This window comes from Jaculus jaculus, chromosome 10 (genome assembly GCF_020740685.1).
Source record: "Jaculus jaculus isolate mJacJac1 chromosome 10, mJacJac1.mat.Y.cur, whole genome shotgun sequence".
Classification (NCBI taxonomy): Eukaryota; Metazoa; Chordata; class Mammalia; order Rodentia; family Dipodidae; genus Jaculus; species Jaculus jaculus.
In genome coordinates, this window is record NC_059111.1 from 82,185,142 (window position 1) to 82,211,201 (window position 26,060).

The following is a 26,060-nucleotide window of genomic DNA, read 5'->3' on the forward strand; positions in this document are numbered from 1 at the left end:
GTTTAAATGCTATGACAGTTCACTAAGTAGGAAAACAGGCTCAAATTTGAACTATGATTTTAGTTCTGAGAAGCCACTTCATAGTTATAAAACTTATACCAGTAGAAAAAGATCCCAGGGACTAATGAAGCCAGATATAATTGAAGAGTATTCATTCACTTAAAGTTGTCTCATTTACCTTTAATATAATTTAGATAACAAGTAACTAGCTTTCAAACCCATGAAAATATTGAAATATGTCACTATATGTGGTAAGGTGTTTTGTACTTGAGGAAATCATGCCCCATATTCTTCACAGATTAAAAACTACAAACCAGAATAGAGTATGTCATATATAGAGAGAATTGGTACACCAGAACCTCCAGCCACTGCAAATGACCTCCAGATGCATGACCACTTTGTACATCTGGCTTATGTAGGACTTGGGGAATTGAACCTGGGTCCTTAGGCTTTGCAGACAAGCACCTTAACAGCTAAGCCATCTTTCCAGCCCTGCTCTCTCTCTCTCTTTTTTAAATTAAAGTATGAAAACTTGTGGATGAGTTTCTAGATAACACACCCATCTTGCAATAGTGTAGCTTTTAAGTACATATTGATGACTATCTCACGTTCATACAGAGTTATAACTCCACACTTCAACAACATGCTGAGAATTCCTAAAAACTACTTTAAACAACTGCTTTAATTGAGATTTAATTTGACCAACTCCATCTAAGTGGTGATGTGCAGAAGGGCTTAGATACATCCAGAGTAAGTAAGCCACATGTAACATAGTACTTGATCAATTTTCTAAAATAAGACTGATGGACAATGATGGTAAGAGAAAGGAAGAAAACATGGAAGAATAAACCTCCAATCACTGTACATGCATAATTTGGACAATTAGAGGGAAACCTTTTATAGGTAAGTTACAAACAAAGAAAAAGCAAGTAAGCAATTTTGTACATGGAAATTTAAAATACAATGTACAATTTCTTCACTTAGCTGTCATCATTTGTACAAACTTGACCACCATCACCATCATCTGCTTAAGGGATCATTTCCTCACCCTCTTTATGTGTTAACTTCTCTTCAAGGTTTGTCATCACACAGCACAGTTCTGTGACACTAAAATTGCTATTACCATCCTTGCCAAACATACAGAATGGCTCTCTAACTTCTTTCTCACCATGTATTTTGTTTTTCTTGCAATCATTGTCAGAAATTCAGAGAAGTCTATTATGTCATTACCACCAACACTGACTTCCTTAGTCATGTCCTGTAGCTCTGCCCAAGAGACCTCATTACAGTTCCCAAGTCCTTTGTTGATATGGTTCCATCACAATCCTTGTCAAACAGTGAAATGGCTTCTTTGGATTCTACAGTCAGCTCTTCAATCAGTTGGTCAGTCATGCTGCTGGGGCTGCAATGAAGCGACCACACTGCTGCGCATTTCGCTGCCTCCACTTGGACTGCTGCAAGAGAATTTCTTGTGGGAGACTTGAAGGATAGAGGTGAAGTGGTGCTCACATTGTGGCTCACTCACATTGTCAACCCTCTGTTTATTCACCTAATTGAGTTTAGGGGTGGTCAAGCTTGTAACCAGCTCACTTTCTCTGGAACCTCCACCTTCTCCATCCACTGCACTAGGCTCATGCAGGGGAATATAGCTTGCCAGACATCCATGCCACCATGGTCAAGGCAGGATGAGCTGACTTGGAAGTCAATTTGTCTTCCTGGGCTCTATTTGTGCATTTATGTTCCAAGTTGTCCTTACTCTCCATGCTTAAATCCGTTGTTCCTTCTTAATGCCTCCCCTGTAGACTTCAAGCTCAGCTTTAGACATTCAGACAACAGCTATATAGAAATTGTTTTACTAGCTTAAATAGTTCAATAACAACAACTCTTTTTAACAAACTCCTTTGTATCTACATATTTGCATGTTTATTGTTTACATGTATATTTTGCATATATATATGTGTATATATGTATATATACATACATACATGCATATGTACACATACATACACACACATATACCTGGCTCTGGTTTCACTAGACAAGTAGATACATCATCAGAAAGGAAAAAAGAAAAACCAGTCCATTGATATAGGCTGGTGGTAGAGTGTATGGTTAGTGTGGGCGAGGCACTTTATGTACAGCATGTCATTTAATCCACAAAAGAACGGCCTGAGGTCAGTACTGCTGCCAAAGTTCCTCACATGATAAGACAGGCTTGGAGAACTTGCATAACTTGCTTACCAGCAGTGACCGACTGAGCTGGGAAGGTGTGCCAGACTTTAAAAGAAAATGCTCTTTCTATTAAAGTGCACTGTTCCCTCCAGAGACTCCAAATATGAAAAGATGATTACAATGAAGGGCAGTATCTCCATTGGTCTGAAGAGAACATAGATCTGCTGGAAATTTTTCAAGAGAGCATGACTTGTGGTCACATTCCATAGTCCTATGTAATGTGTAATTTGAGCCATGCCTTTTTAAAAGTCAAGTTCTTGAAGAGGCAGCATGTATTGAGATTAAGAAAATCAGGTCCAAGATCAGACCATATATGTTACTTTTTGACTATGGAAAAAGTTACGCAATACTTCTGTGCTTCAGTTCCCTCAAATTTAAAACATCTAATAACTCTGCCCACATCTTAGTGTTAGGAATGAAGTATGTGTTTTGTCCAGAACCATTGAGCATTTGCTGTGGGCCACAGTGCTTAACAAAAATTTATTTCAACGTCCCTACAAGGTGAGCTTTGCTATAATTTGTATCTTGCAGATGATAAAACAGAAGTACAAAGAGTAACTTGCTCAAGACCAAGTATTTAAAGCCTGACTCTATTTGGGTTTGGAGATTGACACTATTAAGCTAGATTGCCTCACAGCACTTAGCAGAAGGCACAGTAGAGGTTATGCTCCATATTTAACTCTAACACAGATGGGCAAAAGCAATGTGTATGTAATAGAAGGAACCTGATCATAAATTCTGACCTTTTCCCAGGTGTGGTGGCTAAGAACGTAATCTGTAATGAGTTCTGCTTCCATCATTCAGTGACAAACTTACTCAAAGTTATTTCTAAGTTCGTCAGATGAAGTTGTACATGCCCCTTGTCTAGCTACACCTAGCTGCATGGTCTTCATTGTCCATGCTGCACAGTGAACTTCAGTCAATATATCACATTTAAAACTCTTTATGGTCAACTGATTTTCTCCAGGCTTTCAATGTTATATTAGTGGTATCAATGAAATTGTCAATGCAGAGAAAGTCATGGAACCCTGATCCAACAAAATAAGTCAGTCTAAGAGATTTTTTTTTCTGATAAAATTTCCTCACAGTCCATGCTTAGATGGTGCTTAATTAGTGCTTTTACATACTTTCTAGAGGTTTCTGTGCTCTGGTTAGAGTTGAGCTTTGGGAATAGGCACCAATCTTCAGATAAAATGTTATCATTGGTCTACCAAACAACTTCCTTATAGAGGGATGGATGCCATCTTTTAGTAAGGCACATCCAGGTCAACAGAACATAGTAGATTTGCTGTGGTAATCCTTTCACATTAACGGTATTTACTTTTATCTATACCTGGTCTTACAAATATGTGCCAGGTACCACTGAAGGCTTTCCTAAGTGTGCTTCAGTGTATAGCAGAGTTTACAGGCATGTGCCAGGCATCTTTTTGCCTAAAAGAGAAAGTAGATGCTGGATAGTCACCATGAACAGTAAGCTCAAGGGAAAGGCTTTTGGAAAAAATCTACTTTAAAATTTTTGTTTTCCTGATGCCATTCTTTTTATTTTGGAAAATTCTGTCTCTTACGCTGTTCTGGAATAGCTGTGGTATCCCCAGAGAAGGAATGTTTGGACAATCACCATCTATATTATAACCACTTTGAAATAAAAAGAAAACATTTATCAGAATAACATTTTTTCCTTATGATCCTATTACATGTTTTCACACATTCAGTGGTGAGGTTCTTAGCCAAGGCATGGATTAGTCATGTCAATAAAGCTGATGAAGTCAGTGTCTGAATATCAGCATGTTGCAAATGCCTAAGTCAGAACCAGGACGTGGTAGATGCTCATACAACAATGATATAGAGAGACTTCTTGTTTTTTTCTGAACTGCCATTACCATGGTGTCAATAGGTCAAGTAACAGAGCCATACCTTATGTATGCATAGGAAGGGAGGCACTCAGTCAAGATGCATTAACTATATACTTACCAACTTTCTGTCACTATGACAAAATGCCTGAGATAATCAACTTTTAGAAGGCAAGATTTATTTTGACTCAAAGTTTCAGCTATTTCAGGCCATTGATATCTGACTTCATTGATTTGGGGCCTGTGGTGTGGTAAAACATCAGGGAATGCATTATTGTAAAAGAGCTGCTTGCTTCATGTACCCAGTAGGCAGAGAGATAAAGGAAAAGGCCAGACTTCCGATAACCCTTTCAGGGGCCCGACCCTATGACCTAACGTTTCCACTAGTCCCCATCTATTAAAGGTTGAACTGCTTCTGAATGATGCCATAGCATGGTGACCAGGCCACTAAATATAGATCTTTGGGGTACACTTAAAATACAAACCCTAACAACTAACTGTTGATAACACAATAGGAATGCAACTTTCCATTGCCTATTTCAGACCTTTGAAATAGGAAGCTTTTAGTTGAGAAAATCAATCAGTGTTTCAAATACCTTCCAGCTAAATTTGATGCATATTAAAGTGGGAGAAGGCCTGCTGTAGATTCTCCCCAAGCACCTCTACTGCACAAGTGGTTCTTTACTAACTCATGAAAAAGAAGTCTGCCATTTCACATCCTTTAGACAGGAGCAGTAATGCTTCCACTTTAAGTACTCAGAACATTCCGCTTCATAAGTTCTAAGAGCAAGATGAAAAGATCTCTGAACATTTATAAACAAATTGATTCAGAATCTCTGTAAAGTGGATTAAGGGGTAGCTTTATATTTAATAACACCTTTGGAATTTTCTATGAAGTCCTGATTTATGAGAATCTAAGTTTGTTCAAGATCAATTTGTCTCCTGTGTTGATAGATTTGAATTGCTTGAGTCTCAGGGAGAAACTTGATCTTCTTGTCTTGAAGCCTATGTCTACAGTAACTGAAGTCAGTTTGGCACTTTGCCTGAGAGTGAAATCAACCTCAATTTAGAATCTCTGATCCACTCTTAGAAGCCAGTTACCTAATTTCAGATCTCCTGGTGGCTGCTGTTTTGCCATCATATAGTCAAGCATGCAGCAGTGATTGATGAGCATGGTCAGAGACCCTCTCTGGTACTGCTGTTTCCAAGAACAGTTTGAATTGTTCTCAGCCAGCCCAATGGGTTTAAGAGTAAAGTAGGCAGTATCCCATGAGGGGTTTATGGTCTTTTAAATGTAAGAAGATGAAGAAGGGATGGAGAGATTGCTTAGTGGTTAGGGTGTTTGCCTACGAAGTCTAAGGACCCAGGTTCGAATCCTCAGAACCCACGTTAGCCAGATGCACATGGTGGCGCATGCATCTGAAGTTCATTTGCTAGAGGCATTGGCATGCAGATTCTCTCTTTCTTAAATAAATGAACAGATAAAATATTCAAAAAAATGTTCAAGGTGAAGTAACAAGAACCATGCCAGTTATCTACACCCCATTGGGCTGGGCCTAATGACTTGCCTCTTCCAGCAAGGCGCCACCTCCCAAAGGTTCCACAACTTTCCCAAGTTGCCACCACCTGGGAACCAAACATTCTAAACACCTGGGCCTACGAGGGCCAGTTCTTTCAAACCACTACACACTCCTTTCCTCCTGGGGCTGGTTTATGTCTCCCATTGCCTGAGAGTCAAGAATTTTAACACAATTGTCTTTAGCCACTGTCAATACCACCTGCACAGAGACTGGGCTTTGTGGGACGAGAGGTGTTTCAACTAGAGCACTACAGCAGCCCAAGAGCCGTGTACAAGGCAAGACAGGTCTGCTGCTCTTGCTACCTTTGATTTTAATCATATCGGGACTCCTTCCTCACCCATGACTTCCTCAAGGTCACCTCATAAGCCACTTCATAATCTCCTTTACAGGAGGAATTTTTTCAAAAGAGAAATAAACCAGTACATTTTCCCTTAATTTTTAAAGTTTGAATACTCTTTAGACCTGCTTGTTAATTATATCCTTCACATTGTAACTTCACAAGCCACAGCCAGCAGATATTCTATTGCTATGGTATTTCAGTGGAAATGAGTGTAGTGGTGCACATCTGTGATCCAGGCACTTGAGAGATGGAAGCAGGAGAACCAGAAGCTCAAAGCCAGACTCAGTTACATTGTGAGTTTGAGGCCCATATGGGTTACATGAGACCTTGTCTCAAAATACAAGTAAGGTTGGTTGATGCACAAGACTAAACTCCAGATACTCAGGAAGCTTAGGTAGGAGGATTGCAAGTTCAAGGCCTGCGTGACTGCAGAATGAGTGAGTTCAAGGCAAGTTGCAGTAGCTTAGTGAGACACTTTCTCAATATCATAAAATACAGAAAGGGGTGGGGCTATAGCTGAGTGTTAGTTGCTTACCTAGCATGTGTGAGACACTGGGTCCAATCCGCCAGTACTCCTAAAAGAAAATAACACCAAAGTGTCCTCTTTTTCTCAAAAAATATTTCATTTACTTATTTGAGAGACACACAGAAAGGTGAGGAGAGAGAATGGAGAATGGTACTCCAGGGCCTCTAGCCACTGCAAACCAACTCCAGACTTGCAATTTTATCTCTTTAAGTGTTTACTTTCATTTGCTTCACACCGACTCAGCCTGAAAATTCTTTTTTTTTTTTTTTTATTTTTTGCAGCATGAGTCAAGATCCCAGCTACACGCAAGACGGTTCTGAGGAGAATTCGTTAAGCTGTATAGCCAGCAAAAATGGGAGAAGGTAAGAGTTGAGACTCAGTGCCTTCGATGATGCCAGATGGCTGTGCTTATAAAGATTAAAACTTGGCTTTAGGGCTGGAGAGATGGCTTAGCGGTTAAGCGCTTGCCTGTGAAGCCTAAGGACCCTGGTTCGAGGCTCGGTTCCCCAGGTCCCACGTTAGCCAGATGCACAAGGGGGCGCACGCGTCTGGAGTTCGTTTGCAGTGGCTGGAAGCCCTGGCGCGCCCATTCTCTCTCTTTCCCTCTATCTGTCTTTCTCTCTATGTCTGTCGCTCTCAAATAAATAAATAAAAAATGAACCAAAAAAAAAATATTTTTAAAACTTGGCTTTAATCCCAGCACTTGGGAGGCAGAGGTAGGAGGATTGCCATGAGTTCAAGGCCACCCTGAGATGACAGAGTTAATTCCAGGTCAGCCTGGACCAGAGTGAGACACTACCTTGAAAAACAAACAAACAAAAAAAAAAAGATTAAAACTTGGGCTGGAGGGATGGCTTAGCTGGTAGGGTGCTCGCCTGCAAAGCCAAAGGACCCATTTTGATTCCCCAGGACCCACATAAGCTTCTGGAGTTCATTTGCAGTGGCTGAAGGCCCTGGCACACCCATTCTCTCTCTCTCTCCTGCTTTTTGTTCTCTCAAATAAAAAAAAGAAAAGAAAAAATAGAGACTAAAACTATTCATGGGATGGAGGAGTAGCTGTAGTTGAATGGCCCTAAGTGACTGAGCATACATCTCAGCAAAGTAAAACAGGTTGCTCCCTTCCAGGATAACCACTTGCTAGCCTGCCTAAGGTCTCGGAGTTTGTTCTTGGTTCCTGGGTGTATTTCCTATCTCACAGCATCAAGGCAGGTTTCACTGATCACTTTCCTGGCTCTGGAGGAATGTAGCCCCTTCTAGCTTCACTCCCTCACATGTGCTAGGTGTTTATCTCAATATAGTCCTTACAAATAAAATCGTTTCAAAAAGAAAAAAAAAAAAAAGGCCGGGCATGGTGGTTCATGCCTTTAATCCCAGCGCTTGGAAGGCAGAGGCAGGAGGTTTGCCGTAAGTGTGAGGCCACCCTGAGACAATATAGTGAATTCCAGGTCAGCCTGGACCAGAGTGAGACCCTACCTCGAAAAAACAAAATACAAAAAACAAACAACCAAAGCAAAAAGCAATAGAACCTTTCTGCCCAGGCTAAAACATTTTTTTTTTTTTTCCCATCAGTCTCCTGAGGTTGAGTTCTGATCAGTCACTCTTCCTGGTTCCTGTATCCACCAATTCCATGCATTAGCTGAGCGAGGCAATTCAGGCAAATTGTAGTTCCTCCCTGGGACTCTTGGCTGTTTTTCCTCCTTCATCCTTGTTGTGGTTTGAATAGAATAGATGGCCCCCAATATATTCAGTTGTTTGTTTGTAGTTTTCATCTGCTGGCTACCTTGCTGGAGGCAATGTCACTGGGTGGATCTTAAGTTGTGGTGATGGGTTTCCCATCTCAATCTAAAGATATGCAAAGTGTGCCTAGCTGGAGTTCCTGAAGTGTGCTGTAGCTTTTGGCTTTTGGCTTGTGTTTCTCTCTGTTTGCTTGGGCCTGTGAAGGCAGGCCAGCTTCTTCTGCCATTATGGAACTTCCCCTGGATCTGTAAGCTTCAATAAAGCCCTTCTTCCATAACTGTGCCTGGTCTGAAAGTTCATCTCAGTGAGCCTGAATCTGTCTGCTACAATCCTTATTTCTTCTTTCTCCTCTTTCTGGATCTTTCATTGTGATTATTTGCCTAGACTTGTACTTTTTGCTATCTTTTAAGTTGCTTCTCCTTATCAATTTCAAAGTAATATGAATTTATGTGGGGAAACATATTCATGCACCAGAAGTTCTCACTTGGAATGGCTCGGCCATATGGGAATGTCAGTTACCAATCCCTCAACAATACTGTTTAAATTTCAGTGACCACAGTATATTAACTGGGTAGTTGTGTCTGGTATAAACTTTGCTGCTATGTAAATAGATGTTAGTTATGATCAGTGACCTTCACATTACCTCTAAATGTCTGTCAGTGATTGGCCACACACGTTAGTTAAGATGCAGAAAACAAAGTACGCACCTGTCTTGCTTCCTGGTTCCCAGAACTTGAAAGAAAGATGAAGTAATTTATGTTTAAAGAGGACTCCTGGGACTTGATAATGGGGGAATGTGCTTTGTACTCTCAAACACAACTTCATTCATCCAGCCTTCCAGCCAAAATGTACTTTTAACTTTTTAAATCTCTCTCCTTTTGTGGTACTGGGAATTAAATGCAGGGCCTTGCACAGGCAGTAAAAGTACTACAAATGACAGTCTTTTTTCTTTTCTTGTCTTTTTTTAAAAAATATTTTATTTATTTATTTGACAAAAAAAAGAGGGAGAATGAGAGAATGGGCACACCAGGGCCTCCAGCCATTGCAAATGAACTCCAGATGCGTGCGCCCCCTTGTGCATCTAGCTAATGTGGGTCCTGGGGAATCAAACCTGGGTCCTTTGGCTTTGCAGGCAAGTGCCTTAACTGCTAAGCCATCCCTCCATCCTGATAATCTCTTTTCTTATATAAAGCTTGGGAAATCCTATTGATGTTACAATCAGATATCATATAGCATTTCTTTCTTTCTTTCTTTCTTCCTTTTTATTTTTTTGTTATTCAAGGTAAGGGTCTCACCCTAACCTAAGCTGGCCTGGAATTCACTATGTAATCTCAGGCTGGCCTGAAACTCACAGCGCTCCTGTTCCTTCTGACTCCCAAGTGCTGGGATTAAAGTTGTGCTCCACCACACCAGCTATGTAACCATTTTTTAAAATCAATTATGGACATAGTATGTAAACAGCAAATGTTGGTACCATCTTTACCCTCATCCCTGCCCCCAATCCAAACAGACCCTCTTCACTGGGGATGCTGGTTATCCCCATGGGAATTGTGGGTTGTGCATTGTGGGGGTAGCCGTCAGTTTTGGGGAAGAGGCAATGACGCTGTGCAGTATGTCCCAACTTGTGGCTCTAACAATCTTTCCATCCCTTCTTCCATGATTTCCTGAGCCATGTTGAGTTTGTTTTAGCTCTACTTCAGTGATGGCCTCTTAGGAGCCTCTGTATCTTTGAATCTCTGGTTTGGTAGGAGTTGAGTGTCCTCAGTGTCTATCTCCTTCACCCTTGTGCTGATATCAGATTCACCAAGAAAGTAGCACTCTTGCTCATTTCCCCAATTCCTCTATGGTTTCAGCTGGGGCCCTGGTGAAGTACAATGGGCTAATTCTCTCCTCAGGCTCTGTCATCCATCTGAAAAAGAGAGGCAGATTCTCCATTGGAGAGTGAAGTCAGCACAGGCTAAATGTGTAACCACCCCTCTTTTTGTACCTGAATTTTGGGACAAAAGTAGCCTAAAGCATGTAATAGAAAACATTTGAGTATGTATTCATGCAATGTGGCAGGAAGTTTGACTGTATTGTACAAATAAGCTTAGGTGACACAAATCAAGGGTTTTGGCTTTCCACTGCTATAATAAAATACTTGAGATCCCTTAAGACGCAGAGAGATTTACTTTGGCTCATGGTTAAGAAGTCTTGCTCCATGGTCCCTAGCTCCTTTTACTTTGGTCTGAGCAGCAGTTACTGAGAACTTAGCTCTAAGATGTCACTGAATACAGTCATGCAGCTAGATGGAGGAAGAGAATTCCAAGCAAAGAAAATACTGAGCATTTATTATTTCCTCTTATTACGGGTGATTCAAGAAAATGGAATGTTTGGCACCTCAGGAACCGGGTCTTGGTGAAATCTTGGACAGTAACCAATATGTTGTAGCTCCTTCTGGCAGCATATAGAGTGATCTCTGTAGACAGCTGTGCCTCCACACTAATGAAATAGTGTATTGGTTCATTTTATACCTAATAAATCCATGTGAAATATATTCATTCAAACACTGCTTGATTTCCTACTTATATCTAGCAGAAGTAATTCAATTTAGATAGTACAATTTTCAGCACCCAAATGTTATTTTTAAAACTTGTTATAGTGAGCAACTTTCATAATTTACTCCAAAAAATCTTCAATTATACTTCATGTATTTTTTTTTGTTTAGGCAATACATAGGTCTTAATTAGCCCACTTTATATTTATTTACATCCACAAGTAGGCCATGAACACTGGTTATATTTTCTCTGAAGGATGACAGTTGCTTTAAAGAGAAAAAGCTGAATACTTATTAAAATAGTAATTACCCTGAGACTACATAGTGAATTCCAGGTCAGCCTGGACTAGAGTAAAAGCCTACCTCAAAAAACTAAAAATAAATAAATAAAACAAAAAGGAATTAAATGCTTGTCACATGTTTGTGATTCAACCCCAGAAAAGAACTTGGGAGAAAAGAAGTATTAACTTTGCCTTACGTATGTGCCAGGAACTTTTAAAAGCGTGTATTCTAGTAAAATCTTCAAAGACTCTGAGAAGTAGACACTGCTATTATTTTTACAGATGAAGAACAGACTTGGAGAGTGAGGGACTTCCAGGTAGGGGAGTGAGGCTGGCGCAGGCCTGCAACACCCCTTGATCACTGTGCAGGACCCACTCACAGGGCCCAACCGTCAGGGGAGCAGTGTCTCATGGCACAGAAGAAACAGGTAAGAGGGAATCTCTCCATATTCCTTTTTTTTTTTTCCCTCTACATTGGTTGTCGGTTGTTGTGGATTAAGGAATCAGAAACCATTCCCATAAGTTCCTTGATATCACATTGGTATGCGTGAGCAGTGTGAGCTAAGGGAAATCCAAAACTGTGCCTAAGGTCTCTCTTCCTTTTCTTTATTCAACCCACCCACAAGCAGGGAAAGGCCATATGATTGATCTCACAGCTGATCTGTCCACAAAGGAACACAGCTGCCTTTAATTCTCTTACTGAAATTTCATTTTCCAAGCAAGGTCAGGCTGTTATCACAGAGGAAGTGGTAACAAGGCCAAGAGAGCTTTGTCATGGATCAAGGATGTTCTTTAGTGCCATTTACTTCTTGTGACAACCATTTACTGCCTTCCAAATCACCCAAACCCAGTGTCCATCTTCTTATAAAGAATTGCATATGAAATTTTGAGTAGTAGATGCCCCACGCATATCAATGTAATTCTACACTATTTCTTCAGCTAATGTGTCTGCTGCTAGTTTACTTCAGCAGTTTATAAAATATTTTTATTTATTCAAGAATCAGCACACCAGGGCCTGTGGCCACTGCAAACAAACTCCAGGTGCATTGCCACCTTGGGCATCTGGCTTACATGGGTCCTGAGAAATCGAATCTGTATCCTTAGCTTTCACAGGCAAGTGCCTTTGCTGCTGAGCCAGCTCTCTAACCACTACTTCAGCAGTTTAGAAACACATCTTTATAGAAGGAAGGGAGAATTTCTTTTTACCCCATAGATACAAGAACCACTTTGCTCCACACAAGCCTCACTGAAGGAGAAAAATAAAAAAGATTAAAACTCTATTTCAGTTTAATGATTTCACAGAAAGACAAGGTAGATTGAAGCTAATGAAGCAATAACTATAGTCATACAAATGTGGTTATTTCTATGGTGCAAAGTACCAATGATTAGATAGTATAAAAAACAGACCAGGAGATAGTCTTGTTGTGAATGCTTGTGTACCTAACACACACACCTATAAATTCATCTCCCCAAGTACAATGAATAATCATCCATAGGCATGGATAATTAGGAACATTTCATGTGGCTAATGAATAGGGAGATTCTAACTATTAATGAACCAGAAAGGTTATTATCTGCTTTACAAAGACATTTGGTAATGCAAAATGGTCTATTTTTTTAAAATTAAAATGACATTTACTCAGGTTATGCTTTTTAATCATAGTCACAAATTATTAATAAAGCAGCAGGTTTTAGAATGGCTATAGTAAAATGCATCACAAAAGACAATGTGAAGATTATTATGAAGTTAGGCTTCCATTTTATAATTAACATATTGACAGTATGCCTACCTGCTTCACGTCCTGGACTTTTCTCATCAGCCCAGCAACTTAGATCTTTCTTGGAAGCCGTAGGTTCCATGATAAAGCAGTTTTACTGAAAAAGTGGGGATGTGTGGATCCCTGATACAAATATACACACTTGCTCATGTCTATGATCTCTTTTTTTCTTTTTGTTTTTTTAAGGTAAGGTTTCACTCTAGCCAGGCTAACCTGGGATTCACTATGTAGCCCCAGGGTGGCCTCGAACCCAAGGCGATCCTCCTACCTCTGCTTCCCCAGTGTTGGGATTAAAGGCATGTGCCACCACACCAGGCATGTCTGTGATCTCTTGCTTCAATGTTCTCTTTGCCTTCAGTGAGCTGCAGCAGTCATTGGAACACTCCCTCATTGCTTCCTGCTCTCCTTTCCCTGGCTACTGGGTTAGATGGACACTTTTGCTTCACTGTGTTTGAGTAGGGCTGTGACTAATTCCAGCCAGTGAGTTGTGACCAGAACCTATATGCCAACTCTGGGTTTACTCACTGAAGTATATCCACAAGTGTCTTTTAGCTTTGTTACAGTACTCATTCTGAAATAGTGACTGTGTTTCTTGCCTAGGTCCATGAATGACCAAAAGAAGACCAATAACATTACTAACCTGTAATGGACATCAAGAAGGATAAGAAATATCACTGTGGTATTATAAGCTTCAGATTCTTTGTAGCTTATTACCTCAAAATGATTTATCTACAGATCATGGTGAAGCCAATCTGCATGAAAGCTAGAGCAGATGACTCACCAATGAAAATGTGGAGATTACAAAACAGACAAGGACTGGAGAGATGGGTCAGTGGTTAAGGTGCTTGCCTGCAAAGCCTACATACCTGGGTTTGATTCCCAAGTACCCATGTAAAGCCAGATGCAAAAAGTGGCACTTGCATCTAGAGTGCATTTTCAGTAGCTGGAGGCCCTGGCACACCTATTCTCTCTGTCTCTCTTCCCTCTATCTTTCTTTCTCTCTCTGCTTGAAAATAAGATTATTTATACCAGGTATGGTGGCACACACCTTTAATCCCAGCACTGGGGAGGCAGAGGTAGGAGGATTACCATGAGTTGGGGGCCACCCTGAGACTACATAGTGAATTCCAGGTCAGCCTGGGCTAGAATCCCTACCTTGGAAAAAAAATAATAAAAGAAGATTATTTAAAATGTAAAAGAATAAACTATTACTGAAGAAAGCATTTTTTCTTTACATAAATTAGTGTACAAAACATCTAAAAACCAAAAGAAACCAAAACCAATCACTCTTATCCAAATATCTGTAATGATACAGCTGTCTTTTATGAATAGCTTTCAGCTAAGTTTTCTTGGTTATCAAAGCACAGAAGCTACTAGAACTAACTTGAACAAGGAGCTATGGAGTTAGTATCTCATAATTGGAAGAAACTTTAGGAAAAATAGGAAAATAAAGAGATAATCATCTGAGGGAGTAAATACAAATTCAAGTATCATTTTAAATATTGATAAGGATTGACACACACAAAAGAAAAATATTAATTTAGAAATAATTCAAGATAATTTCTAGAAGTGAAGTAAATGACTTTTCATGTTGAAAAAATATCTACTGAATACTTTCCATAAGGGAAGGACCCTACCAAGGCATTCTTCCCTGAAATTAAGAGTACTGGGATCTCTGAGGAGACCCTAAAAGGTCTGAGAGAGAAGGAGGAAGGAAGAACAGTGAGAAAAAAAATAGGAAGGCATGTAGGAAGAAAAGTAAGGGATATCCTGAAAAAATAATAATGCATTATCTGCTAATATAACATTAAAGGCCATGGAAAATGTAGCCAAACTGTGAAATGGCTCCAGCATTTGTTATGTTTGTTCAGGTAAAAGTCCAATATTTCTGGTTAACACAGTTTTTCTAATTTTTATCAATTTGTACACTTTCAGTTATTTGTCCAAAAATTAAGGACATTACTTATATTGGAGATTTCTATTCTCTAGAATTATTGTTGACAATCATCCGGCAAAATAAGAAGTAAAGTATGCGTTCAGGAAACAAACTCTTCTGAAAATGTTTGCTGAATAAAGAAACATGAATGTAGTGCCATTGTATCATACTAGGACAGACGTAACTGCAAGACAGGCTGAAAATGCAGTGTCATGTGTGACTGCCTGGGGAAACTAAGGACAGGATTTTGGAGGACTAATGAACAGTTTAAATGGAGTAAAATGAAAGCAATAAAGAGCTGGTTTCCTACAGGGTTTAAGGAAATGAAATGATACTTCTGTGCAGGTGTGCGATTGTACAACAAAAATGAGCTTGCTTGAAATGGAATCATTTTGGCGTCACTGATTCTATAAGCATAGCTTTGCATGCATTGCTGTACTGGCATCTACTTTCTATTTCAATCATGATTATCTCTTTAGGGATATTGTTTACAACATGGCCAGGTTCTGGAAAGGTTAAGGAAATTTCAGCTGGGTAGAGGAATCTTTGAGAATCCCGGGACATATGGAGATTTGGGTCAGCATCTTCACGTTTTCATCACATAAACCTCACTCTGTAGAGATGTGTGAAATTATACTTTGGTCTATGAGAACTATGGAGAAGCGTCTCAAGTTTTCACTTGGAAATAATTTCTAACTTATAATTTGATACCCTGCAGAATAAATAATTAAGAGCAGAATAAAACACTGTGGCACATGCAGAGTTTCAAAAACATTTCCACCCATCATCCCTTGCTCAGAGATATGCTGAAGGAAGTTTTCTACCGATGTAGAGAGAGTCAAGAAAGAGGAAGGCATGAGATCCAGAAGATAGATGTTGCATCACTAGAGGTAGTGAGAATCCTCAGAACATCTGTTATTTAAAGCCCCTTTTAAAAAGGAGTGCCCAGAAAGTGCTATCAGTAGATTACTAAGGGTTTTTGAATTATTGTGATAAGTTTTATTCAATCAGAGAAGATCTAGGGACAAACTAGTAAAGTTTGTAGAACAGAAGACTAGCAGGAGATGTCTCTGGGACAGATCATGATCTCTCCTCCTCTTTTCTCCTTTTCCCCACACTTCCCTTCTTTTGTCCTCTTAGCTCCTCAGCTTCCTCCCATTTACTTCCTTTTCCTCAAATAAATATTTAATATGCACAAACAGAAACAGAGAAAGGTGGAGCAAATACTAAAGAGAAGTTAGGGGAAAAATAAAAAAAAATAATTTGTATCAAAAAAGGTTTTGAAGCTGGGGCATGGTGGTGCACACCTTTAATCCCAGCACTTGGAAGGCTGAGGTAGGAGGATCGCTGTGAGTTCGAGGTCACCTTGAGACTACATAGTGAATTCCAGGTCAGCCTGGGCTAGAGTAAAATGCTAACTTGTAAAACCAACCAAACAAATGAAGATATTGAATATATATATATGTGTGTGTATAAATAAATAAATATATAATCAATTTTTATGACAAACAAATTATATATATATATATATAATTATATATATATATATATATATATATATATATCCATGTGAAACTCAACTTAGCTCATCAAGTTTTTTGACTTGTCAAATTTTTAAATTAGAAACAACATAGTCTAGGGGCTGGAGAAATGGTTAAGCAGTTAAGGCACTTGCCTGTAAAACCTAAGAACCCAGGTTTGATTCCCTAGTACCCATGTAAAGCCAGATGCACAAGGTGGATCATGCATCTGGAGTTCATTTGCGCTGCCTAGAGGCCCTGGCGTGCCCATCCTCCTTCTCTCTATTTCTCTCTGCATCTCCAATTTTCTCTCTCAAATAAATAAAAATAAAATATTAAAAAACATCATCTGGGTAGATTTTTAAATTGTTTTGTTTATTTTTATTTATTTATTTAAGAGCAACAGAGAGAGAAAGAGGCAGACAGAGAGAGGGAGAGAGAGAGAGAGAGAGAGAGAGAATGGGTGCGCCAGAGCCTGCAGCCACTGCAAATGAACTCCAGATGCATGTGCCCCCTTGTGCATCTGGCTAGCATGGGTCCTGGGGAATCAAGCCTTGAACTGGGGTCCTTAGGCTTCAGAGGCAAGCACACAACCGCTAAACCATCTCTCCAGCCCTCATCTGTGTAGTTTATAAGGAATATTGCTGAACTCAAATATTTGCTCACAAAATTAATTAATATAAACATTATTAAAGATAATTATTTTTGAATCAATAGCATAAGTTACTCTACTGTTGGTTTCTTTGTGTCACAGTAGAGATTGAGACAGTGACTTCTTTGGGTCTCTGTGAAGACTGGAGGACAGTTTATATGTGGAAGTGCCTGGAAATGAGAAATGTTAGTTATATTTTCTTAAGAGTCCTAGGCAATGGAATTGTTAAACTCTTTTCAACCTCCTCTTCTACATTTCTTGCGTATAAGACTACTTCTTAAAAAAGATTAAATTTATATTTTTGGAATATCCCCAATAGTTTACACGTAAGTATTTGTGCTGTAAACAACACCTTTCAATAAACTATGATGACCCGTAATCACTGTGTCCCAAATCATTATTTCCCAACATCTGTTTCCTTGTTTTGTGGGCATAAGCCTTGCCTGCAGTTAGCTTTGCTGTATGATGGTGACGGTGTTTTTATTTTTTATTTTTTTATTTTTTCCTGGTGAGAAATAGATGGCCCTGTTCCACCACAGAGCATATCTTACTGTGTTGCTATTAGCTCTTTATCTCTCCAAGATAAGTAGAGTGGTAGCCATTAAGAACATCTTGGAATCACTATTTTTAAAATGACAGCTGTTGTCAGTTTAGGTCTCATATAATTGTATGCAGAAAAAGAAATCCAATCTACCAGGACTATTGAGAAGTGATTGGTGTTTAGCCTCCGATATTTTGTTAGCTTACCTTGATTAATGTACCAAATGAGCTGGTCATCCTGGATCTCAGTATCTACCTCTGAAAAGAGAAGGATTTGGGTTGTATTGCTTCACTTTGACAATAGACTACAATCATAAGTCTCACATCAGTAATGGCATTCTGCAAATATCTGTTGACATTAATTTGTTCCAACTTACTGAGAGCCATTCAATAAATAGCATATTTAAAACCCATAGACTCAGAAAAATAGAGAAATGTACATAATAAAGAATTTCGGAATATGAGAAACTCAAAAGAAAAGACTTTAGGGAAGGCGGGGAGAAAAATCACCTACCCAGCCAGAGTATAGAATGACCAGAATTCTTCTTGGCTCAGACTCAGAGAATGTACTCCTCAAAGCACACAAAGGCAATTTGTGCCCACAAACAACAAAAACGTGCAGCATGATAGTTCTAATGAGGATAGAAATATGGCTAAATTGAGGAAAATAAAAGATTCGACAAGGAAAGCCCATGTAAATTGGAAACCCACTAAGAGCCCCTGGAACCCAAGCATGGCCAGTCTGAGTCAGGGCAGGGTTCCGACAGCCCACATTTGTCTTGCCATTGCTGACCTCAAACATGCACACTCTTTGACTTTTTCTGGTTTTATTACACTCTTTCAAATGTACCACAGCAAAATTTGCAAACAAAAGTAGAAACCAAATCCCGCAAGAACATACATTGTGGTTTGATACAGGGAATGGAATAATCATTTGTTTGTTTCCAAAACCATTTACTCTATCTCAAATTGCTGAGAAGTGGAGTTAGGATGTGCGCCGAGTGGAAGCACTGAGTAGCAATGGCAGGAACCACCAGAGAAAAATAAAGGACGGCAGAGGTGCTTCCAAGGAAGTATTTGTGTGTGTGTGTGTGTGTGTGTGTGTGTGTGTGTGTGTGTGTGTGTCCCCTGAAGGAAAATGCTCTAAAATGTGTTCACAAAGAGTCACATGAACATTATCTACAGTGGTCCATAGTGGATTCATTCCAAAAAAAGGAGGCAAATATCTTTTGAATTTCTTCAGGACAAGACCCCAGAAAGGTTACGAGGATGGCATTTATAGCAGTGACACATGGGGAACAGAGTCAGTGTGTGTCGATTTTCTAACGTCTCTACATCAACACAACCCAACCATACAGTCTCAGGTTGCTGGTTAGACATGCATCATGAGTTCAGAAACTTTGCGTAAGGACAGAATGGGAAAGAAAGGTAATGGACTTCACCCCATTAGCGCCCCAAATCTAGAGCCATTATGAAAATAAAGTGGACAAATGAGTAGTTCTGGCTAAGCCACAATTTCTGCAAGAACTCTGTTATTGCTTTAAGCATATGAAGTACTTCCAAATAAGATTTAGCAAGAGCTCATTAAAGTTTTATGTAAGTTGTGAATTGAGAGGGGAAACAAAAAGTTGTGTTGTGGTAAACAAAAACCTGCCTGATTCCAATCAGCTCAACAAGCAGTCTGGCCGTGTATGGCCAGTGATGGACACCAACCGAACACACTGTGCTCCATCAGGGCATTCTCCCTGGTGTCTGTGTCAGGCTGGCCCTTAAAAATTGGGGTCCAAAGTAAAAAATTTGGCTGTTAATATGGCTCAGAGATTAAGTACACTTCATGTGCAAGCATTAGGGCCTAAGGAGGCCTGAGACCACATGAGTTTGAATCTCTAGAACCCACATAAGCAGCTGGGAGTGGCCACACGTGTGTGCAATGCTAGGCTTACAGGGAACAGAGATTGGAGAACCATTGGGGTTCTATAATGGTAATTTCCAGAATCAATAAGAGATTGCTGGGCAAGAAAAATAGGTGGGTGAATGATGTGAGGGGATACCCGATGTTCTCCTCTCAAAGGGTGCCATATCATATACACAGGTGCATAAACTACATAAACCACTACACACAGCACACCACACGCATATAAAGACAAAAGGTAAAAACTTGAAATTTTCCTGACAGTATATAGAAAGGGTATCCAGTATACTACTCAATTGACTTACTCTACTGCAGGGAAATGAGATAATGTGCTGATTATGTTGGCCATTGACCTACTGCATCATGTAACACAGCCCCTGGCCTTGAAGTGGCAAATGAGAAAATGTGTTGCAAGATTGTTTCTCCCCAGAAGGCTGCTGATGTCTGCTCAATATCAGGAATGTATGTAATAAGCAATCCCGCAGGTCTTCTCTCCAACCTCACCCACTGCTCACCCTCTTTCCATTGCTGATAATTCACTTTGTCTTCTTTAGGGACCAGTTGTTTGTAAGGTTCCAGATTTTCTTTAGTCATGAGAACAAACTGAATTCCTCAGAAGAAAGTTTAAGAGAATACACCCAGGTTTCATGACCCATTGGAACTAAGAAATAGCAAGTTGGAATTGACTTGATTCTGTTGTTTTCTAATATTATTTCTTTATTTTAGGCAGGGTCACATACAGAGCAGACTAGCCTTGAACTTGTATATAAGTGAAGGTGATCTTGAACTCCTGGTTCTCCTTACTCTACCTCTTTAGGGCTGGGATTACAGTCAGAAGTCCTCATACCCAGGCTGATTCTATTTTCAACAAGTAGATATGATGCCTCTTTCTCTTCCCCTGTCTTAGCTATAAGTCATAGCTCACTACCCTTAAAGATTTGAGAAGATCACTGAAATCTTGGAGGGAATACTATTTCCAGGGTCAGGTAAGGTGCTGTATGCCTTTAGTCTCTGTACTTGGGAGACAGAGGTAGGAGGATCGTTGTGAGTTTGAGGGTAGCCTGAAACTACATAGTGAATTCCAGGTCAGCCTGGGCTAGAGTGGCAAGACCCTATCTTGAAAAACAAAACAAAAAAAAGGAAATAATGAAAAATTATTTCCAGTGAATTATTTCCAGTGGTTAAATTAGAATTTACTCAAATGGACCTAAAGCTTTTGAATTATCTAAATTACCTGGTAGGCTTATTATAACAGATTGCTGAGCTAAGCTCAAAGTTTCTGATTCAGTCTGTCTGGGGTGGGGCCTGAACATTTGAGGGTTTTCTTTTTTCTTTCCTCATGATGGTAATAATGCTGGTCAGGGGACCCACTTTACAAACTGCTTATTTAGGGCCTGGAGATGTGGTTCAGTTGATAGTGTGCTTGCCTACCAAGCACAAACTAAGACCTGGGTTTGATCCCCAGCACCCATCAAACAGGGTATGATGCCACAGGCCTATAATCCCAGCAACCAGGAGGCCTTTGCTACTTAGTGAATTTGAGGCCAGCCTGGGATACAAGAGACTCTGTCTCAAAAACAGAAACACAAACAAAATAACCACTTATGTATTCCACAGCCTACAAACTTATACAGACTGGAGAGGAAAGAGAACAAGAGGACAAAAGATGTCACCTGCTGATGGAAGGCCTTGAATTCGCGAACTGGTGACAACTGAACCTCTTTCCTCCGTGTATGGGGTGAGTGGTTTGGTTTTGTAATTGCCTGTGTGACAAGCCATTATTATGAGAGAAAGATATTTGTGTGTTTGAAAGACAAAAGAGCATAATAAACAGAATGAGTCTATTAGATGGATTTCCTTGCTTGGCTCTGTGCATTTCTTCTGGAAATTTGATGCGCCTTATAGTCCTTGGAAGAGACTGTGGTTCACACAGGTGCTGCCTGCGTCTGTCCTGACGAATATCACTTTCTCATGTAATTACTAGCAGTCATCCCTTCACTCTCCAAAAGGCGGCCACTCAATACATAGACGGTGTCCTCTGCTTCTGCATACCTTCATCCCTCCACTCCACCCTCAGAGCTGACAGGACTGGAAAACCCAGTTGATCTGAAGCTGACCAATCCAGTGGCGGGTTGCACATCAGGTGCTCACTCTTGAAAATACAAGCTGGAAAAGTACAAGAGTAGTTCCTACACCTGAAATGTACATGGGGTCAGGGCCAGAGAGACATATTTGCCAGATGCAGTAGGCAAAAAAGTACTGGGGAAGTGAACCTGAAGAGGGAACTAACTAGGGAGGCCTCACCAAGAAACCAGGAATCTGAGGAACCCCCTAATATCCTGTGCCCCAACTAGTAGTGTTCCTGACTTAACCCTTCTTAGAGCCCTTCCTTACCAGCCCTCAAGGCTCTCCAAGGTTTCCAGGAGTTCTTCAAAGAAACCCACTTGATGACAATTAGCTTGGAGGGCTCATTTCCCTTGAAAGTGAAAAAGGTGGCTCACACCTATAATCCTAGCAGTCAGGGGCTGAGGCAGGAGGATTGCTTTGAGTTTGAATCCTACTTAGACTACAGAATATGGCTGTATTTCAAAACCCAAAGCATAACTCAAACAAGAAACCAAAAGCAAAAACTCAGCATCTAGGAACCTATTGCCATCACATGACCAGAGGTGCTCCAAGTGGCCTTCTCAGTCATGGCTCAGCATGGCCTTTGTGTTTGCTGAGCTGTGGAGAGACTTTGGTCCTGACATCCCCCAGTCGTTTATTTTCTGCTTATTTTCTTGCACCCAGAAGCACATTGGTAATGTTAGACATTTTAATCTATAGAAAGAGGAAATTTTCACTGTAATTATCAGCCGACTTTCTAGTGCCTTCCAAGAAAAACCCTGTGGTATGTTTCAGCTAAGAGGTGGGAAAATGTCCTAATCATGATCCAAACTGTCTTTCACAAGTTTCAACACAAACTATAAATAACAAAGAAGTACCATATGTTTAACATATTTTTGTATGAGCATATATGAGAACAAAAGCAACTTGAAGGTCTTTAGAATTGCCTACTGTCCTTTGAAACCTGTGCAAATATTTCTTTCCATATTTCACAATCTTAAAAAAAAAAAAAACTCTCAGTATCAACACTGGGCATGTATTTACAGCATAAATGTATGTACTATTTGCACTTATATGAGATTCAGCATAAGAATTATTTTGAAAAATATATACTCTTACTAATAGAAGTAAATATCAGACTTGAATTTTATTTTCTGTAATGACCTCTGTTCTTTGTGCATACATGTGGGCATAAGAATAGAAGTTCATTTATGAACAAGTAATTTCAAAGGGTTTTATTTCCACACTGATTTACAGGAAATAGAAATGAATTTTCTCAGGGTTGGAGAGATTGTTCAGTGGTTAAGGTGCTTGCCTGCAAAACCTAATGACCCAGGTTTGATTCCCCCGTACTCACATCAAACCAGATATGAAAAGTGACACATACATCTGGAGATTGTTTGCAGTGGTTAGAGACCCTGGCATACCTAATCTTTCTGCCTCACTTCTCACTGTCTCTTTCTGCTTGCAAATAAATATATAAAAATATATTTCTTTTCTTCTTTTGTTTTGTTTTGTTTTTTGAGGTAGGGTCTCATTCCAGCTAAGGCTGATCTAGAATTCACTCTTTGTTCTCAGGGTGGCCTCAAACTCATGGTGATCCTCCTACCTCTGCCTCCCAAGTGCTGGAATTAAAGGTGTGTGCCACCTCGCCCAGCAAAATAGTATTTTTCTTAAAAGATGAATTTTCTCATTCTGTGGAGATTAGATTCACAGACTCAGTCAGAAGAACTCTCTTTCTCCTCTATCTTTTATTATCCATATCCTAAATCCTAGTTCATCTTCTTTACTAGCTGGGAGTGGGATTGTAAAGGATCAGATAAAATGAGGTCAGTCAGGGGACAAGTACAGACAGCTCCGTTTAAGTAGTATGGCTATTCAACTGGAGGTTGGAATTGCAACATCCAGAAAGAAAAGTAGGGGCCTGATGCAGGACCCTTAAGACTGTCTGTTTGGCACATCTTTTCATATAAGAATTTGAGATTGTCTCATGCAAGCTGAAGCCTGTCTTTACTGTGCCCAGAAACCTGGGATATTAACATTCACTGTTGTGTTATTTCTCTGCACTATCCTATCCCTTAGGTAGGGTGAATCCAATCAACATGCCTGCCGCCCAAGCTGAACTCAAACTCGCAGTGATGCTGTTGCTTCAGCCACCTGAGGGCTAGAATTACAGGTGTGAGCCATCGTGAAGTACTGAGAGATACACATTGGAATATTCAACAACAATAATAGATCTATCTTTTTATCTCTAAAGCTCATCCCCATTGGCAATGGAAGACAGTCATATGGGAGACAGAACTAGATTGAAGAACTACACATTACTGTGATTTTTAAATTTAGTTCTGATTTAGTTTGGGATTAGAAGGTACATAGAGATGGCTTGACATTCAAAAGGAATAGAAAACTCTTGTCCTAACAACCACCTTTCCATTGTTACCCTGGCAACAGTTCCTCCCCTCTTTAAATTTATTTTTATTTATTTTATTTTAGGGAGAGGGAGGGAGGGGAGAGGGGAGAGAGAGAGAGAGGGAATTCACATGCCAGGGCCTCAGCCACTTTAGTGGAACTCTAGACACTTGCACCACCTAGTGGGCATGCGTGATCTTGTGCTTGCCTTACCTTTGTGTATCTGGGTAAATGCATATGGGTCCTTTGGCTTCTCAGGCAAACGCCTTAACCACTAATCCATCTCTCCAGCCCAGTTCCCCTCTTTATAGCTAATGAATATTAGGCATTTTGTACATATTAACAGAAATGTTATACAAATACAATTAAATACCTACCTACCTCTGTCCCTTTTAAAAATATGCACTTAGACACATTTTATTTGATTTGCTGTTTTACTTAGAGAAAGTTACTTAGTGCTATATAATGAATCTGTTCATTTTCTTCTCTAATGGTTGTTTAGCTTTCTTCTCTCTGAGTCAACACAATCTACATCACCAGCCTTGCTATTTTCTGTTTATAAGCTATCCCCAGAAAAACCAATGTTATATTTGCATTAAATGTTATTGGGTAATTAGATCTTTCAATATTTTGCTTTTACAAAAAAAGAAACATGTAATAGCTTTTACTTTTATTGGCTCTGTATGTATATATGGCTGTATATGATATATGTATGAGTATGATGTATTTGATGTGTATATGTTTGTATGCATGGATGTATATGATGTGTGTGTATGGGTATGATGTGTATAGATGTATGCATGTATGATACATATGTATGATGTATGTGTATGATGTATGAATGTGTATGATTTGTGTGTATGGGTGTGCATGTGCTAGCACACATGTATGGAGTTCTGAGAAAACCTTGGGGTGTTTGTCCTTTCTTTCTAATTTTTCTTTAGATAAGCTTTTGCTGCTTTGTGTGTGCCAGACTAGCTGTCCTGCAAACTCCTAGATTCTCCTGGCTCTGCCTACCATTGATGTAGGTGCGTTGAGATTATAACCCAATTTAGGTCTGGGTTTATATGAGTGCTGGGGAATTGAACTTGGGCCAGCAGGCTTACAAGCAAGTGTCTTTAACCACTGAACAAATCTCCCTAGCCCTCTGTAATAACTTTTCAACACATCAAGTAGAATATATATAGGGCAAACATATATGGTAAGTTCTTACATATATTCAGTACTTATGCAGAGGTATCACTGATAACATGTAGTGCAAATATAATATTGGTTTTTCTGGGGCTAACTTACAACTTTCAGCATGCTGACACATGAAAATCTCATTTCTCTCTCTCTCTCTCTTTCTCTCCCTCCCTCTCTCACCCTCTCTCTCTCTCTCTCTCTTTCTCTCTCTCTCTGTGTGTGTGTGTGTGTGTGTGTGTGTGTGTGTGTGTGTATAGCCAAGGTTTCAGCAGGTAGGACTCCACGTGGATGTGTAGGATAGAGGTACAGTGAATAAACTACAAGAAGGAGGGAGGAACACCACACCACACCAAGAGCGGTATCCCATGTACATCGAGTGTATTCCTCAGTTACTCTGCACCTTATTGTTTTGGGATATGGTCTCAAAGTTTCAGACTTGAAACTCTGAAACTGCTAGAGGAAAAGTAGGAAAAACATTTTAAGATAATAGATGTAAGCAAGGACTTTCTCAATAGGATTTCAGCTGCTCAGGAAATAAGACCAACATTTGACAAAAGAGACCTCATAAAATTATAAAGCTTATGCTCAGCAAAGGAAATGGTTAACCAAGAAGAGACTGCCTGCAGGAGAAAGTCCTTGCTCGCCATGCATCTAACAATGAACTCACAAAACTAAACAAGAAATCATTACTTCAGTCAATAAATAGGACACGGAGATGAACAACATTTTCCACAGATGAAATACAAATGTCCAATAAACATATGCGGAATGTTCAATTCGTCAGGAAAACGTTATATGATCTCTGACTTAGGATGGCTTTACCTCTTGATAAGTTCATTATAAGGTGCCGATGCACATTGGAAGTGCGCTTGATACACACAAACTGCCAAGTTGTGTAGCTGAGAAACCCGTACTTTAGACTTGGCTGTTTCCATTCTGA

At 39.8% G+C, this 26,060-nt stretch overlaps 1 pseudogene; it reads right to left on the bottom strand.

Moving 5' to 3' along the window:
* Positions 1-976: 976 nt before the first annotated feature.
* Positions 977-1,392, bottom strand: LOC101614013 (annotated as a pseudogene).
* Between the last annotated feature and the right edge of the window lie 24,668 nt (positions 1,393-26,060).